We start from the raw sequence: 14,580 nt of genomic DNA, 5'->3' as shown, positions 1-14,580 counted from the left end.
GATGAACTGAGCCTGAGGGGGCTCCCATCTGGTCGTCCTCGACACTGATCTTCGACTAGTAACGATTATGTATATCTGCCCAACTCACAGTTGGATACTCGATTAGATTTTGCTTCAACTGTCGTGATGCGATCGAACTTCGCTCGTTTAACCCCTGTGAAAGAGCTTGCATGGCCCAATCATCTGAGACCGGTGGTAATTCCATTCACTCCATTTGAAATCGGGATACGAACTCCCTTAGCATCCCATCATTCCTTTGTCTTATCTTAAAAACATCCAATTTTCTTGTCGCAACCTTTATGGCCCCGGCGTGTGCCTTCACGAAGGCATCTTCTAACATAGCAAAAGAATCGATAGAATACGGTGGCAAGTTGTGATACCAAATCATTGCTCCCTTTGACAAAGTTTCCCCAAATGTTTTCAACAAAATCGACTCGATCTCATCATCATTTAAGTCATTTCCTTTAATCCCGCAAGTGTACGAGGTAATGTGTTCATTAGGATCGCTCGTTCCATTGTATTTAGGTATATCGGGCATACGAAACTTTTTAGGAATGTGCTTTAGAGCCACACTCGGAGGGAATGACTTTTGTACGAATTTCTTGGTATCCAAACCTTTCAAGACCGGGGGTGCCCCCGGTATTTGATCAATACGGGAGTTATACGTCTCCACTTTTTTGTCATTATCCTCAACTCCTCGAGCATCCTCATAATCATGGGATCAGTCCCTGAGCCATTACTGTTCGATCTCTCTAGCATCAGCTCAGTACGACGGGTGATTTCTGGTTCGATCACACTTGTAATTTTAGGCTGACTTTGAAGTTGAGCGATAGCAATCTGTTGAGCTTGTAGCATTTCAATTATTACTTAGAGTCTAACTCCCCCATCTCCTACACCCTCTGTTCCTTGGCTACCAGATCAGACTTCTCTGCGCTTTCTCCGGGGTCTGCGCCTAAATTCACATTTAAATCAATGTGTGAACTAACATTGACTGGTTCCATATTTGGCACTTCCCCAGGGTTAATCGGTGGTACGCCGGCTCCCGGAGAAACTACATTGTTATTTTTCCCATGAAATCCAAGACCATTTTCGGCGTGTATGTGTGATTTTTGTGAGTTTGACATGTTTTAACCTAAGAAAAAAAATTCTTGACAAGAATAAGTGTGAAAATAATGTGTGTTATCAGAATCAGTATTAGGATAACCATTATTATCTTTAGCCCCACGGTGGGCACCAAACTATTTACCTCGAAAACACGAGTAACAGTTAAACTTGTTTATGGTTTTAAAGATATGTAATTTAGTTCAATACTAATTAATAACCATGAAATCTAACGTATAAATGAAATAAGTAAGTTGAATCAAACCAGTACTTAAGAAAGTCTTGACCTCGAGCTATGGTGGCCTCGAGGTTTGTCAATAAGAACAGTAAAGTAAAGACAATAAATTTAAGAGTCAATTTTGATGAGTAAGGAGCAAGAAAGTAAGAGAGTATATTATTTTGCCAATGATTGATGATGGTTACAAATAGGGGTGTACATAGGTCGGGTTGGTTCGGATTTTACAATTACCAAACCAAACCAATTGTGTCGGGTTATTAAATCTAAAGACCAAACCAACCCAATAAAACTCGGGTTTTTCACTCTCGGGTTTTCTCGGATTTTCTCGGGTTTTCGGGTTTTTCGGGTTTTCCCCGGTAAAATCTTCATAGAACAAAACATATAAATTGTGCTCAAAATTTTTCTTTAATCTTGGTAAGATACAATTATATAATATATTTTCCAAGAAAATAATACTCCCTCCGTTTCAATTTATGTGAACCTATTTTCTTTTTGGTCCGTGCCAAAAAGAATGACCTCTTTCCTTATTTGGAAACAATTTACCTTTATGCAATGATTTATAGCCACACAAAATATATGTGCCTCATTTTACACCACAAGTTTAAAAGTCTTCTCTCTTTTCTTAAACTTCGTGCCCAGTCAAATGGGTTCACATAAATTGAAACGAAGGGAGTACAAAATATGAGATGTGTCATGGCATTATCCTATAATATTCAACAATAAAGACAATAAAATTATGTAATATAAATATTGCTAATTAAAAAGCCATGATAAAAATAAATATAATCTAAAAGTACTAAGTCATGCTAAAATAAGTAGACTAATAAGAGAGTATTAATTACATGACTAAACGCTAAAGAAAAAATAAAAATAGGTTATGCATTTTTATCTAAATTATTGCAAAACAAAAAATAGATATTCAATACATTCCCGTTCAACAACAACAACAACAACAACAACAACAACAACCCAGTATAATCCCACTTAGTGGGATCTGGGGAGGGTAGTGTGTTCGCAGACCTTACCCCTACCCTAGGGTAGAGAGACTGTTTCCAAATAGACCCCCGGCATCCTTCCCTCCAAGAACTTCCGACCTTGCTCTTGGGGAGACTCGAACTCACAACCTCTCGGTTGGAAGTGGGGGTTGCTTACCATCAGAGCAACCCCTCTTGCTTACCATCCTTCCCTCCAATACATTCCCGTTCGTGGTATTGAATTGAATGTCTTTTGTTAGCATTAGTATTGATTTGATTTTAGTTTGGGCTTTTGTTAGAATTATTTAATTTACTAATGTTAATGGCTATAAAACTTATTATAGCACTCAAAAGTTCTTAGTCCAATCTTGAAATAATACATTAAAAGAAAAAATTATGAAATTTTTTAAGAAATATTTATAAATTACATCACAATAAGTATATTTATATATTAAATATATCTAAAATTTCTATATATGTAATGTCGGGTTGGTTTGGTTTCGGTTTGACTTTTCTTTAGTTAAAACCAAACCAAACCAATTATGATCGGGGGTTTTTTTCCAACACCAAACCATAGTCGGGTTTTTTTCTCGGTTTGACTCGAATTATCGGGTTGGTGCGGTTTGCCGATTTTCTTTGTGCACCCTAGTTACAATTCATTGGGGTCTCCTTTATATAGTAGAGGAACCCTAAATAAGGTACATTTCTATTTATAGTAAGGAATCTTATTGGGACAACTGTCTAACCGTCCAGTACTAATTCGTACTAACTCGTACAAATCTATTCCGGAATTTACGCCATGATCTTGGGGATGTGGCAAGAATCATGCTCTTTCTGTTAGAAACTCATAACGACGTCATCTCGGGGCTGGTCATTCCCGACTTTGGTGCTCATCTCGTACTTCGATCTTCGAGCCTTGTATTCTATTATCGGGCTCAAGCTTGGTCCATATCGAATTTTCTCCTCGATGCGAGCCCTTGAACCTACAAAATCGGGGACACATGATTTTATCGTATACACTAGACTTTTGATATCTTTTTTACATGGTGTTTGGAAGAATATTTTTTCAAATTGGATTTTAAATACAGCCACGAGAAACCACCAATTCCTCTCCGGAAAAGACTAGCTTCATAGGAAAAGAGATACTTCCTTCTTCTTACTTTCTTTATTTGTTGCGGCTAGTTCTTAGACACTTGTGCTTTACTAATACTTAATTCACTAATTAAAGGCATTGCAATTCAATTAAATTGTAATAAAATCAAACAAAATGCAAGAAATGACAAACAAAAAATATAAGAAAGTAATAAAAGTTCTTATTTGTGTGGTGTATCGCATAACTTGATTGGTTACGATTTTTACGTTCGAGCTGCGATATAAGATGAGAAGTACAAATAACTGATATTGATAGTAGAGATAAGTGAAAGAGGAAGAGATTTTAGTAAGTAACAAGGTTAGCTCAATGAGAGGTTAATAAAGCCTTTGGTTTATGTCCCTAAAATTTTTTAATAATAGATTTATGATATTATTTTCGCAAAAATATTAAAATTTATTAGAAAAAAAGAAAAGAAAGAAAGACTGCTTACTTGTTAAGAGTAGAAATATTTTAGAACCTTGAATTAAACTAATCAAATCTTTATATTAATAAATAATTTATTTTTACAATAAGATCCGATATAATATATAACATGGCAAACAACTTATTAACTTGAATTAATTTACAAATATAATAAAATATTATTATTAAATATTTATTGTGAACTTAAATGCTTTATGTCTTGTAAAATAATGACACTACAAATAACAAGAACGAATAGATTAAGGCGACGCTAACTTTTTACATATATGACTAGCAAAATTTATGAAGATGATCCCCTTTCTAGTAAAGAGGGTTGTCCAACTGTCCTCCTAAGTTGAAAGGCAAGGTTGAGAGTTTGGGAGAATTAAGACTCTTGACTTGATCCTTGGAGATGGCTTACAGATAACTTAATATTAGTGAGGTCAAATCAAAAGATGCATCGGGGATTGTATACGTCGGCATATTGGTGAAGGTTGGTCATGTTATCTTATTGCATGAGTTAGACTTGAATTTCTTTGGATTAAATTAGTGTGGCCACTGGCCTGGTTGAGGTCAAGTGTCGAGCGCTATATTTTCTTTGGATAGTTTAAAACGAAAATGACAACAAACTTTGTGTTTGCTCATTAATATAATTCTTAAAATTTTATTCATCAATTTTTTTTACTTAGCATTAAAATAAATTTTGAATGAGCAAGTTAAATGGATACATCCACCATAACGAATACATTAAATAAGTTAGTAGGTGTAGACTTGTCCATTACGAGGTTACAAGTAATTTTTTGCTAAATATAAAAGAAGAGATATTTGTGCAACAATTGAAATCGTTTGAACTCGGGTTAATGTAGCATGAATATTACACGTTCGGTAGCGTGGAAATCATTCGATTCAGTAGTTTTAGCTACATTCTGTATGTGTGTTACAGATTTAACTAAATAAGACAAATAATAAAAGATTTTGAATTCAATAAATCAATAAATTATGGTAAAATCTTGGCGGTTATTTATATTTAACGGTTCGGCTTATCGATTATCGGTTTATAAATATAGTAATCCGCTAGCCATCCAATAAGACATCAAGCGGATTGATATCGGATTAACGATTAGCGGGAATGGTTTATCGGCTAAACCAACTAGAAAATATAAGAGAAGTAGAGAACAAGAAAATTTATCATTTCCCCACGGAAATCATGTGCTAGAATATAAAGACAACTTCTTTTTATCCCACCCTTTGATTTCTTTTTGGCAATTACCTCTAAGAAACGAAGCATTATTTCAACCAATCTGGTAAGTGCTGGTAACTAAAGTCTAATGTATTATAAAGCTAGTTTGAATCAGTACCGATATTTGAACTCAAGCCTAGATATCATTTATTATTGTTGTGTCTTCTCCTTTTTAGCTAGTAAGTCCAGCTATCAGAAAACAAATAGAGGAGGAAGTGTGTTTCTGCTATCTCTCTTTTCACTTAAACCAACTCTAAGGGAATATCATATTTAGCTTGCAAAGCCAAACTCATGTAATCAACTTGTTAACACGATTCTACTTGATTGATCTGGGAAGCTCATAGCCCTCATCTGGAATTATCTTCTTGCCTTCTTGATTAATAGGAGTAAAAGTATAATATAAAAATTCTTAACGGGTTAATAATTTATCTGATAAGGAAATTGAGTAATACATCCTAAACCATTAAGCCGTAAATTATAAAATTTCAATCCGTACACCAACCATTATCCCGATAACCCAATAAGCTATTTTTTCGGTTCGGTTGACAGTTATGGTTCAATTTTGAACAACCCTAAACTCGAACCCATAAAATTCAAATCATAAATTTTTCTTTTGCTAATGTGGAATTCATGGGTTACAAGTCAAAATTTCAGGAAAGGTTTTTGAAATTGTCTCTAAATGAAGAGACTAGTAGATCAACAATGGTAAAATTTGGAGTATCGATTTTTACAATACAGTCAAATATCTCTATAATAACATCGTTTGTTCCGAATTTTTTTGAGTTTTATAGTGAATGATTATTATACACCTATAACAATATTTGACGTTTGAATATATTTTGGTTGTTATAGAAAAAAACTTATCCAAAAATTATTTTTTTACCTTTTTAATATCTATCTATATCTATAATCTATTTATAATTAAAAGCAGAAGAAAAACTCCTATCATTAAGCCAAGTGGCATCATCCCAATATGACACTTGACACTCTAAGACATTGCTCCAAGTAATTAGGAACTAAAACTTTTTTGGAATAAAACTGTCGTACATGTGATTCACAATTTTAGAACTTTCAGAATTGTTTAATTTTTTTAAGTATTAAATGATTTTACATGTGAAAACCGTTTAATCCACAATATTAGGTAAAAACTTTTTACCTTTCATTTGCCCTAAATTTTCTTTGCAAAATCACGATAGTCAGAGTGCCCTCAATTATCTAAACCACGATTGATACTGGGTAACAACTACTCAAACCCGCAAACTTATATTTCTTCCACTAATACACGGTACTTCAATTCTAATCTTCCTACTGCTATCAAGATTTTAAAAAAACTTACGGCTTATGCAAAAGATGGCTACTGACATTGATTTCATCAAGGATATAACAATTTCGAAGATGCAATGGAAGTTAAAAGTTCGGGTTGTCCGTCGGTGGGAAGTACTAGATCGTTATAATTTAAACACTATATTCTCGATTGAATTGGTTCTACAAAATGAAAAAGTATTTTAAATATGTTATTGCCTTGCTAATTCACTTTTCTCTCTGTTTTCTAAACTTGCAAATCTGAATGTTTTGTTCTGTATCTTTGACTTACAAATTCGTTCAGATATATTGTTGAAAAGTAGAAACTGATTCCTTTTGTTCTCTGCTTCTTAAGTTGCAAATTGCTAATTCGTTTTGCTCTCTGTTTCTGAACTCGCAAATCAGAATTTATTTTTACGTATCTTTGACTTACAAATTCGTTCAAATATATTGTTGAAAAGTAGAAACTAATTCCTTTTGTTTTCTGCTTCTTAAGTTGCAAATATGAATTTGTTGCTAGCTGTCTTTCACTTGCTAATTCCTTCAAGTCTACTGTTGAAAAGTAGTTTTATTTCTTCTGCTTTTAATTGTAGATAGATTCGTTCTACCTTCTCTATTTTTTAATGTGATTAAGTTACAGATGGTTCTCTGTTATCCCATCAATATTATCTTTTACTATTTTGAGTTACTCTGACCTAATAAATTGTCTGATACAATCTCTGTATTTGTTCCCTCTTAATACTTTACTGATAGTCACTTTTGGCAGGTCGAATTTGGTGCTTTCTCCACACCAACTTGCGTATGCACAAGTTCCTTTTTCTCACAACTCTCAACTTGAGAATGCTATAGAGGTTGCACACTTTCCAGAGTTTGATTCTGAGCCATACAGTATTTTTTTTAAAGGTATTCTCTGTTGCCTTATATGGTGCAACTTTGTCATCCGCCTTCCTTTTCTGTTCCCAAGCAGATCTAATAGTTTTTTTATGTTCGTGACTCTGATCTCTAACATGCCTGTCATGTGCATTGTTTAAAGAAAAAATAAATTTTAGATTACTTTCACCGTTACCAACAGTAAAGGGATATATCGACCAAATACTGATTTAGAAATTCATATGAATTGATGTTACATGTTTTATTAGTATTATCAAATGGCTGGAATTTTACCTAATTGCTGCTTAAATGTTTCTTCTCTTCTTTTTTTTTCTCTTTTTCCTTCAGTAAGCATTTCCAGTTCTGGCTTATTGTGGATGTCCTGCAAGTATATTATTTATGACCAATTGTTGGGCAGAATATCAAATGATGCATAACAAATAAAAGTGAACTAAAATCACTTTGTGCATTACCAAAACATATTAATAAAGAGATACTTTTAGGTGAAATCATTCTGTAAAATGATGTCGATGGCTTTTGACCTCTGAATATTAGCAAGCTTTCAATAAAAGAAATTAAATTATAAAATTTATGTCTTTAGGCATGGCTTGCGACTTAAGTAGAATATTTAAATTTATTTAAGTTGATAGTATGGTTTTTGACCAAAGAAATTTTGTTTTTTATGGTAAAGGTCAATGCTTTCATAATGTTTACTTGCTTACTCTTTTCAGAAGTAAATGAAGGACATATCATACAATTGATTCTTACATCACTTCACCTTGGGATCACTCAAAGATTCTTTGGTTCTTTGTCTGATCTGTTCACGAGCCTGTGCAAGGCTCCATATAAACTACACAAATATATGTAGTAGAAACTAACATATCATCCTCCATATAAAAACGACCTGGACTGTGTTTTCTGCTTTTGTTCCATGACACTTTTCCTTAGTTTGCCCCTTTTTTTTTGGGTTTCTACAGTAAACATTTGCAACAGGTGATACTAGACTATGACTATACTTTCACAATACCTCATTGCGGAAGTGAAACTGTTGAAAAAACAATCGAGGCTTCTACTTTTTGCCTTTACAATAAAACTTCTATTAGATTGAGAAGGATTTGTCTTTGGAACTTCTGTTTTTGTAGAATTTGTTAAGCCAATTGGTATTTATTTTTCATGTGTTTATCTTAGCAGGTTGTCTTATCGAACTTAGATTTCTATTAATTGTTCTTTTTACTGCTTTCATAAGGGTTGCGCACAAGTTGGCGACACACTACTGCTTCCTCAAGAGGTCCAAATACTTTATTTTTTATGTGTATCTCAAATAAAAAACTGTCACTTTGTTGTCTTAACTGTTTATCCGCATTTTCTTGATTCTTACAGTGCACTATACTCCTTGCCTCAACTGCGGATGCAGCCTTAGAAAATCAGGTAATTAGTCTCAATCTCTCTTCTTCTTTTTTTAAATATAATAGGTTTCTCGCTAAAATGTGCAGTCATAAAGTTAAAATTCAGGTTCTATCCCTTCCGTACCTAAGGCGAATCTTGCTCGCAATATGTCAAGATGGGTGGTGGCAGTAATGCAACTGCTTGTTCAATGGAACATTGTGTTGATCAGTAACATTCCCCTCCCCCCCTCCCCACAAAATGGTGACGGCCATATAATTAAGTATTCCTATTATCCCGTATTATTGTCTTTTCGCCGTTAATCTAAGTTAGAGGCAGATGATTACCAGCCTCACTTGATAGCACCTGGCAAGGTTATAGATGGCTAATTGAAGGGGCCTTAAATTAATTTAAAGGATCACCTGAAGCCTTTGTTTATGGTGCAAGTAATTTTTCAAAAATTATATTTGGACAAGTACTTAATGCTTCTTATTGATGCTAACTTTATATGCAACTAACCCTTGAAACTACGTATCATGTTCACTTTGTGTTGTAAGAAATAGTGAGGAACTCATTTGGGGAATGTTAAGTAATGGTGACTCAAGCAGCTGGGTTGAATTCTAATTTTCTTACCTCCCCTCCCATATAACCTTTCTCCCTTTCCTATTATTTCTAAATAAATGTATTGGCGGAGCAGGAGTTGGAGTGATTTCCCATTTTGCAATCTACAATAGCTGCAGCTTATTCTGCTTTTTACAGCTTTACGCGTCTTCATGAAAAAATTTATTTTATTTTGCAGACGCGTCATAAAGCCGATTCACTTGTGCTGTTGGAATAATAGCTTATGCGACTATAATAAGTTCAGAAATCAGGTCCAGATTAGTAATACATTTATACATATAGGCATTTTTATTCAGTTCTGAATATCTGCTATTGTGCTTTCTACAGCTTTGTGTCCTAAGTAAAAAAAAATCATAATCTCGGCAGACACATTGAAACCACGATCCGTTTGTGTCGTTGGAAGGAGGAATTTTGAAATATGATATTTCAAGCATCAGGTCCATATTATTTGTATATTAATAGAGATATTATTTGAGCATCATTCTAAATTTCTATTATTCTATTCTTTACAGCTTTGCGCGCCTGAACTAAAAGATTTATATTTCTCTGCAGGAATGTTAAAACCACAATCCACTTGAACCTTTTAAAAGAGGACCTATGAAACTACAATATATACAAAAAAAGAGGTCCAGATTCTTTTTATATTTATATAGATATTATTTTTACCTCAACTTTGAATTTATTTCAATATGCTTTTCACAACTTTGTGCGTTGTGACAAGAAATTTATATTTTGCAGCTACATCGTTTGTTTTTGGCAACGCAGTATTATTTATTTTAACACTCCCATTTTTCTTTTTGCTCGTAGTTCTAGAGAGTTACATCTTAATTTTGATTTCAAGCTACCATAGTGCACTTCAAACATCAAGAACTTCCATATCTTGTGATTACGGATGATAGAAATGATTCAAATGCCAAATTTCTTCAAATGAAAATCAATTCTCCGGTGATTCCTGCTTTTCAGCTAATAACAAATCCTTTGACTTCGCTTCATCTTTCAGAAAGGTCAATGAAGGAGGCATTTGGCGTTCTCGAAATTATCTCATGCAAGGCTACCAACATGAAGGTTGTTCTATTGAAATCGACTCGTGATAAGATATTTGCATCTGCTAGACGCTAAGTGAAGATCAACCCCATGAAGTCAAGTATTTTGTGAATATCAACATTTTTTTAATTTTGGAGGTATAAAATAAATCATCATAACAGTCACAAATATTTTAGGTTCATATGAGGTGAATATGAAGTTCATATGAAATGAGTAATTTTGATTCACTTCAATTGAACTATTTTACTATTGTTTGTTTTTTGCTTAAGTTCTAAAGCTTATTACACCTTCCAAAGTAAGATTTTTGCATTTTGAATGATTATTGTTATTGTGCTGACCTTGACATAAATATTTCATTGAAACAATGTGGACATTAAATATTTTAGGTTAGTTTTGAAAATATTATAACAATACTTATTGGTTGGTGTTATCCTTCTTTAAAGTTAAGTTCATTACTAATTCATCTTATTTTATACTATCAGTTCTCAAGGATTGCCTCCAACCTCATCCAAAGCCTCAAGTTTCCTTCGAAACAAGAAGCAATATAACTATTGCTGGTATGAGGTTCTCTAACTGTCTTTTTACTGGTTCTATAATGTATATGATACAGAAATCATATTGTTCAAAGTTTTAAAAGTCGATGTATGAATGCATTTGTTCAATGTTTCTACCCTTTTGCCTTGCATTTCAGCTTCGCCGATGGAGATATTATTACCTTAGAAATTGAACATTTTGGGATTTTTTGGCTTTCCCAACAGTTCTACTGTAAACTTCAATGCAAATAAGTATTTGATGATCAAAATGTGCTAACTTCTTGGGGTGAATTATACTAGCTCTAACCATTCCTGTATTGTTTGTCAAGTCATTATTTGACTAAAAGTTTAGCTAAAATCACAACAACTACTAGAACTTCAAAAAAATAATGATGAATGACTAAGGACCAAGCATTTTGCAAGCAGTAAATATGATATGTAGCAACTACAATGTGGTTATTTTAACATAAATATTTTTCAATCACAATTACTTTTTCCTATGTGTCATATTTAAACCACGTCCTTCCCTTACCATATGTTTTCTAATAGATAAGTCTATCTCCTCATGACTTAAATACATGAATATCCAATACATTTATATGTTTAGAAAAATAATAGCATTGTAATGCTCCTTTGTGTCTAACAACTTTTTCATATAATATTCTTTTTGAAATGTATAAACCGCTGCAACGCGCGGGTATATATATATATATATATATATATATATATATATATATATATATATATATATATATATATATATATATATATATATATAAATTAAAAATCACGAAAGATATGAATATTTCACAAATTAAATGCTAAAAAAATCTAATACATTATTAAAAACTTCATAACTAAACGTACAAACATTTAAACTCTAAGGCACACAATTAAATCTTTCAAGATTGTTGGAAGAACTCCATAATTGTAGCTTGTTTTGTAGATTCTAGTCTCTTACTAGCGATATAACGCCTAAATCGGCGAAGATTTGCATCCAAACTTTTAGCAAAAGGATATCCAATTGCTTTTCCTTGAGGGCAATCTAAGAGTTTAACAATTGAATCTTTTATCTCAGTCAAAGTAGTAGTAGGTTGAGGTTCTTCGTCAGCACTTTCATCTGCCTCCATAGTGTCTTCTTCTTCCACCCCAATAACTTGGGCAATAATTTCTTCATCAGTGAAAGTCTTAATGATAGGAAGTGTTACATCAAATTGCACATATGTGGTAGCATCCATCGTCTCATTGATGTTATCATATGTGATTTGAGCTATTAGTGATGATACATTCCCAACATCCTCAACTAGTTCAATATTTTCACTATCAATATTGGGATTGTCATGTGTAGGTAGGATTCTAGTCTTTTTCCAACAATGGAGATGGTGGAAGCCTTCACATCATTCCATGCTTCTACTAGAGTGTTAATATCTCGTCGCATATTGAACTTATTTGTTGTCACTAGATAATGGATGGCTCCCATTGCGCTCATATTCATCAATCAAATGTTTGATGAAGCAGCTTTTGTGCTTAACTTTAAAATTTGCAATTATACCAGCATCAACAGGTTGAAGATGTGATGTCGTATTAGGTGGGAGATGATGAACCTGAATAATTCAATGTTAGTACAATAGCACCATTAAAAAAGCATGATCAAGGCTACAACAAATACCTTAATACGTGTTAATTGACTTTCGTATTCCTCAATGTCATGAGAAGTGGCATTGTCCATCAACAATAAAATCTTGCAATTTTCATCTTCAAATTTGGCATTTAGATTAAGCATGTATTTTTTGAAAATTTCACAAGTCATCCATGCTTTCTTGTTATAAAAATAATTGATGTGCGGCAAGGAGGCCATAGTTACATTCTTATAGCAATGAGGTTTAGCAACAGTTCCAATCACTAGAGTTTTTAGTTTCTCTGTCCCTGCAATGGAGTACAAGTGAAAAAAATAATTTAATAAATTTTGGATTTAATTTTGAATTTAAATTTAGAAATTTTTAATGCAAATAAATCAACTAAGAATCAAGTTAAATATTTCAAAGAAATAAATGAACATTATCAATATTAGTTTGAAATAATTAAGCATTTCAATTTTAAGAAATTTCAATAAACCAAATCTATTCTAAAAATATATCTTACCCATAGCATTACACATTTACATTACGGTAATTCTGGATTTGTCTTTCTTACATCCGCGCTCTGGCACTTGAGCAAGAGTCTTGTTGGGAGCCATACGAAAGATATCATGTGCATACCTTAAAAAAATGTGATTATATTACGTTCACATATTATTGGTATTTGAACAATATAAAATATATCATGTGTAGATCTTCAAATAAAAAAAGAATGACGTGCATATATGATAAGTGGCAATTTTGATTGCTTATTAGCATATTTTTGTTTTTTATTTTTTAGTCTAAAAATATTGAATTGTGTCCCCGAAACTGATCAAATTGTGTAAAATTGCAGGAATAATGGAAATTGAGTTCTCGAGATGAAATTTGACTCAAAAAGGATTAATCTAAACTAAGACAATAACATACACATAAACTTACAAAGTGCGGACAACAGGATTTCATCTGCGGCCGCAATCACGGAAGAAAATTCAGCAGACTTTGGAATAAATTCCAGATCGCACAAGAATTGTGCGGCCGCAAAAGCTGGGTTAGGATCAAAGATCAGAGAGATGAAAAAAGGCTAAGTCCAGAGCTTTCTCAAATTGCAGTCCGCACAAGATTTGCGCGGCCTTAGAAGATTATCTTGCGGCCGCAATCATACTATTACGAACCGCAAAAGAGTGCCTTGCGGCCGCAGTGCTAAATCTGCGGATCGAAGAAAGATTGCCTCGCGAACGCAATTCTGAATTGTGCGGCCGCAGACCTCCAGTTCCTGACAAGTTGAAGAAACCTGCGGACCACACATGGAATTGTGCGGCCGCAGAGCCCACCGAGGGGTATTTTTGTCCGAAATTGTCAGCTTTGTATAAATAGAAGAGTTTCACGAAATTAGGTCAAGTTTTGAATATTTGAAGTATTGTAGCCATTTCTCTTTGCTTCTTTAGGAAACTTTAGCTTATTTTGGTGAGTTAACATTAGATTTCTCTATTTTAATCCTATATGAGCTTTATTATCTTTTCTTCTTTGTTTTCTTCTTCACCCACTATGAGTAGCTAGATTTTTACTAGGGTTGTGACCCAACTCTAGTGTGTAAACCTTATGGGTAATTTTATGCTTGTTTATGAATGAGTATTTATTATTTAACTTAGTTCATGCTTCAACTGTAGAATTAATGGTTGCAAACATTGATTCATGCCTATTTGACTTAGTCTCTTCTTGAGAAAGATGGACCTAGTCTGGGTTAATTTAGCTAACAAGGAATTGGGTCAATTGAGAGATTGATTAACCCAATTAAAGGGTTCAACCTAGAGATAGTAACAACGCGACTTGATCTCTTATCAACCGTTTTGGTAGATACCCATTTGGTCTTGAGAAAATAAAATTGGGCAAAACCACTCTCTGACCGAGAGGTATTGAGTGAGCAACGTAGTGTTGCGAGCTATGATAAACCCGAGTCAATAAAATGAGCATAAAAGTCTTTATCCCATTAGACAAACACCTACATCATGGTCATAACCCTAGGCCTTTTTATATTTGGAAAGCACTCAAAACAATTATCTCTAATTTTATATCTTTAGATTTGAAATCATTAGGTTAATT

At 33.4% G+C, this 14,580-nt stretch overlaps 1 long non-coding RNA gene across 3 annotated transcripts; it reads left to right on the top strand.

The window, feature by feature from the left end:
• The first annotated feature begins 7,946 nt into the window (after positions 1 to 7,946).
• Positions 7,947 to 13,888, top strand: LOC107825142 (uncharacterized). Of its 3 annotated transcripts, none has more exons than XR_012694508.1 (8): positions 7,947 to 8,568; positions 8,661 to 8,708; positions 9,463 to 9,535; positions 9,612 to 9,721; positions 9,837 to 9,910; positions 10,285 to 10,349; positions 10,811 to 10,885; positions 13,334 to 13,888. It is a non-coding gene; the product is annotated as an uncharacterized LOC107825142 (long non-coding RNA). The 3 variants fall into 3 exon arrangements; XR_001656998.2 differs by having other exon boundaries at positions 10,285 to 10,465; positions 13,334 to 13,882; XR_012694509.1 differs by lacking the exon at positions 13,334 to 13,888 and having other exon boundaries at positions 10,811 to 11,125.
• The last annotated feature ends 692 nt before the right edge of the window (positions 13,889 to 14,580 follow it).

Source organism: Nicotiana tabacum, chromosome 8, assembly GCF_000715075.1.
Source record: "Nicotiana tabacum cultivar K326 chromosome 8, ASM71507v2, whole genome shotgun sequence".
Taxonomy (NCBI): domain Eukaryota; kingdom Viridiplantae; phylum Streptophyta; class Magnoliopsida; order Solanales; family Solanaceae; genus Nicotiana; species Nicotiana tabacum.
The sequence above is the reverse complement of the archived record's forward strand: the minus strand, read 5'-3'. Positions and strand labels throughout refer to the sequence as shown.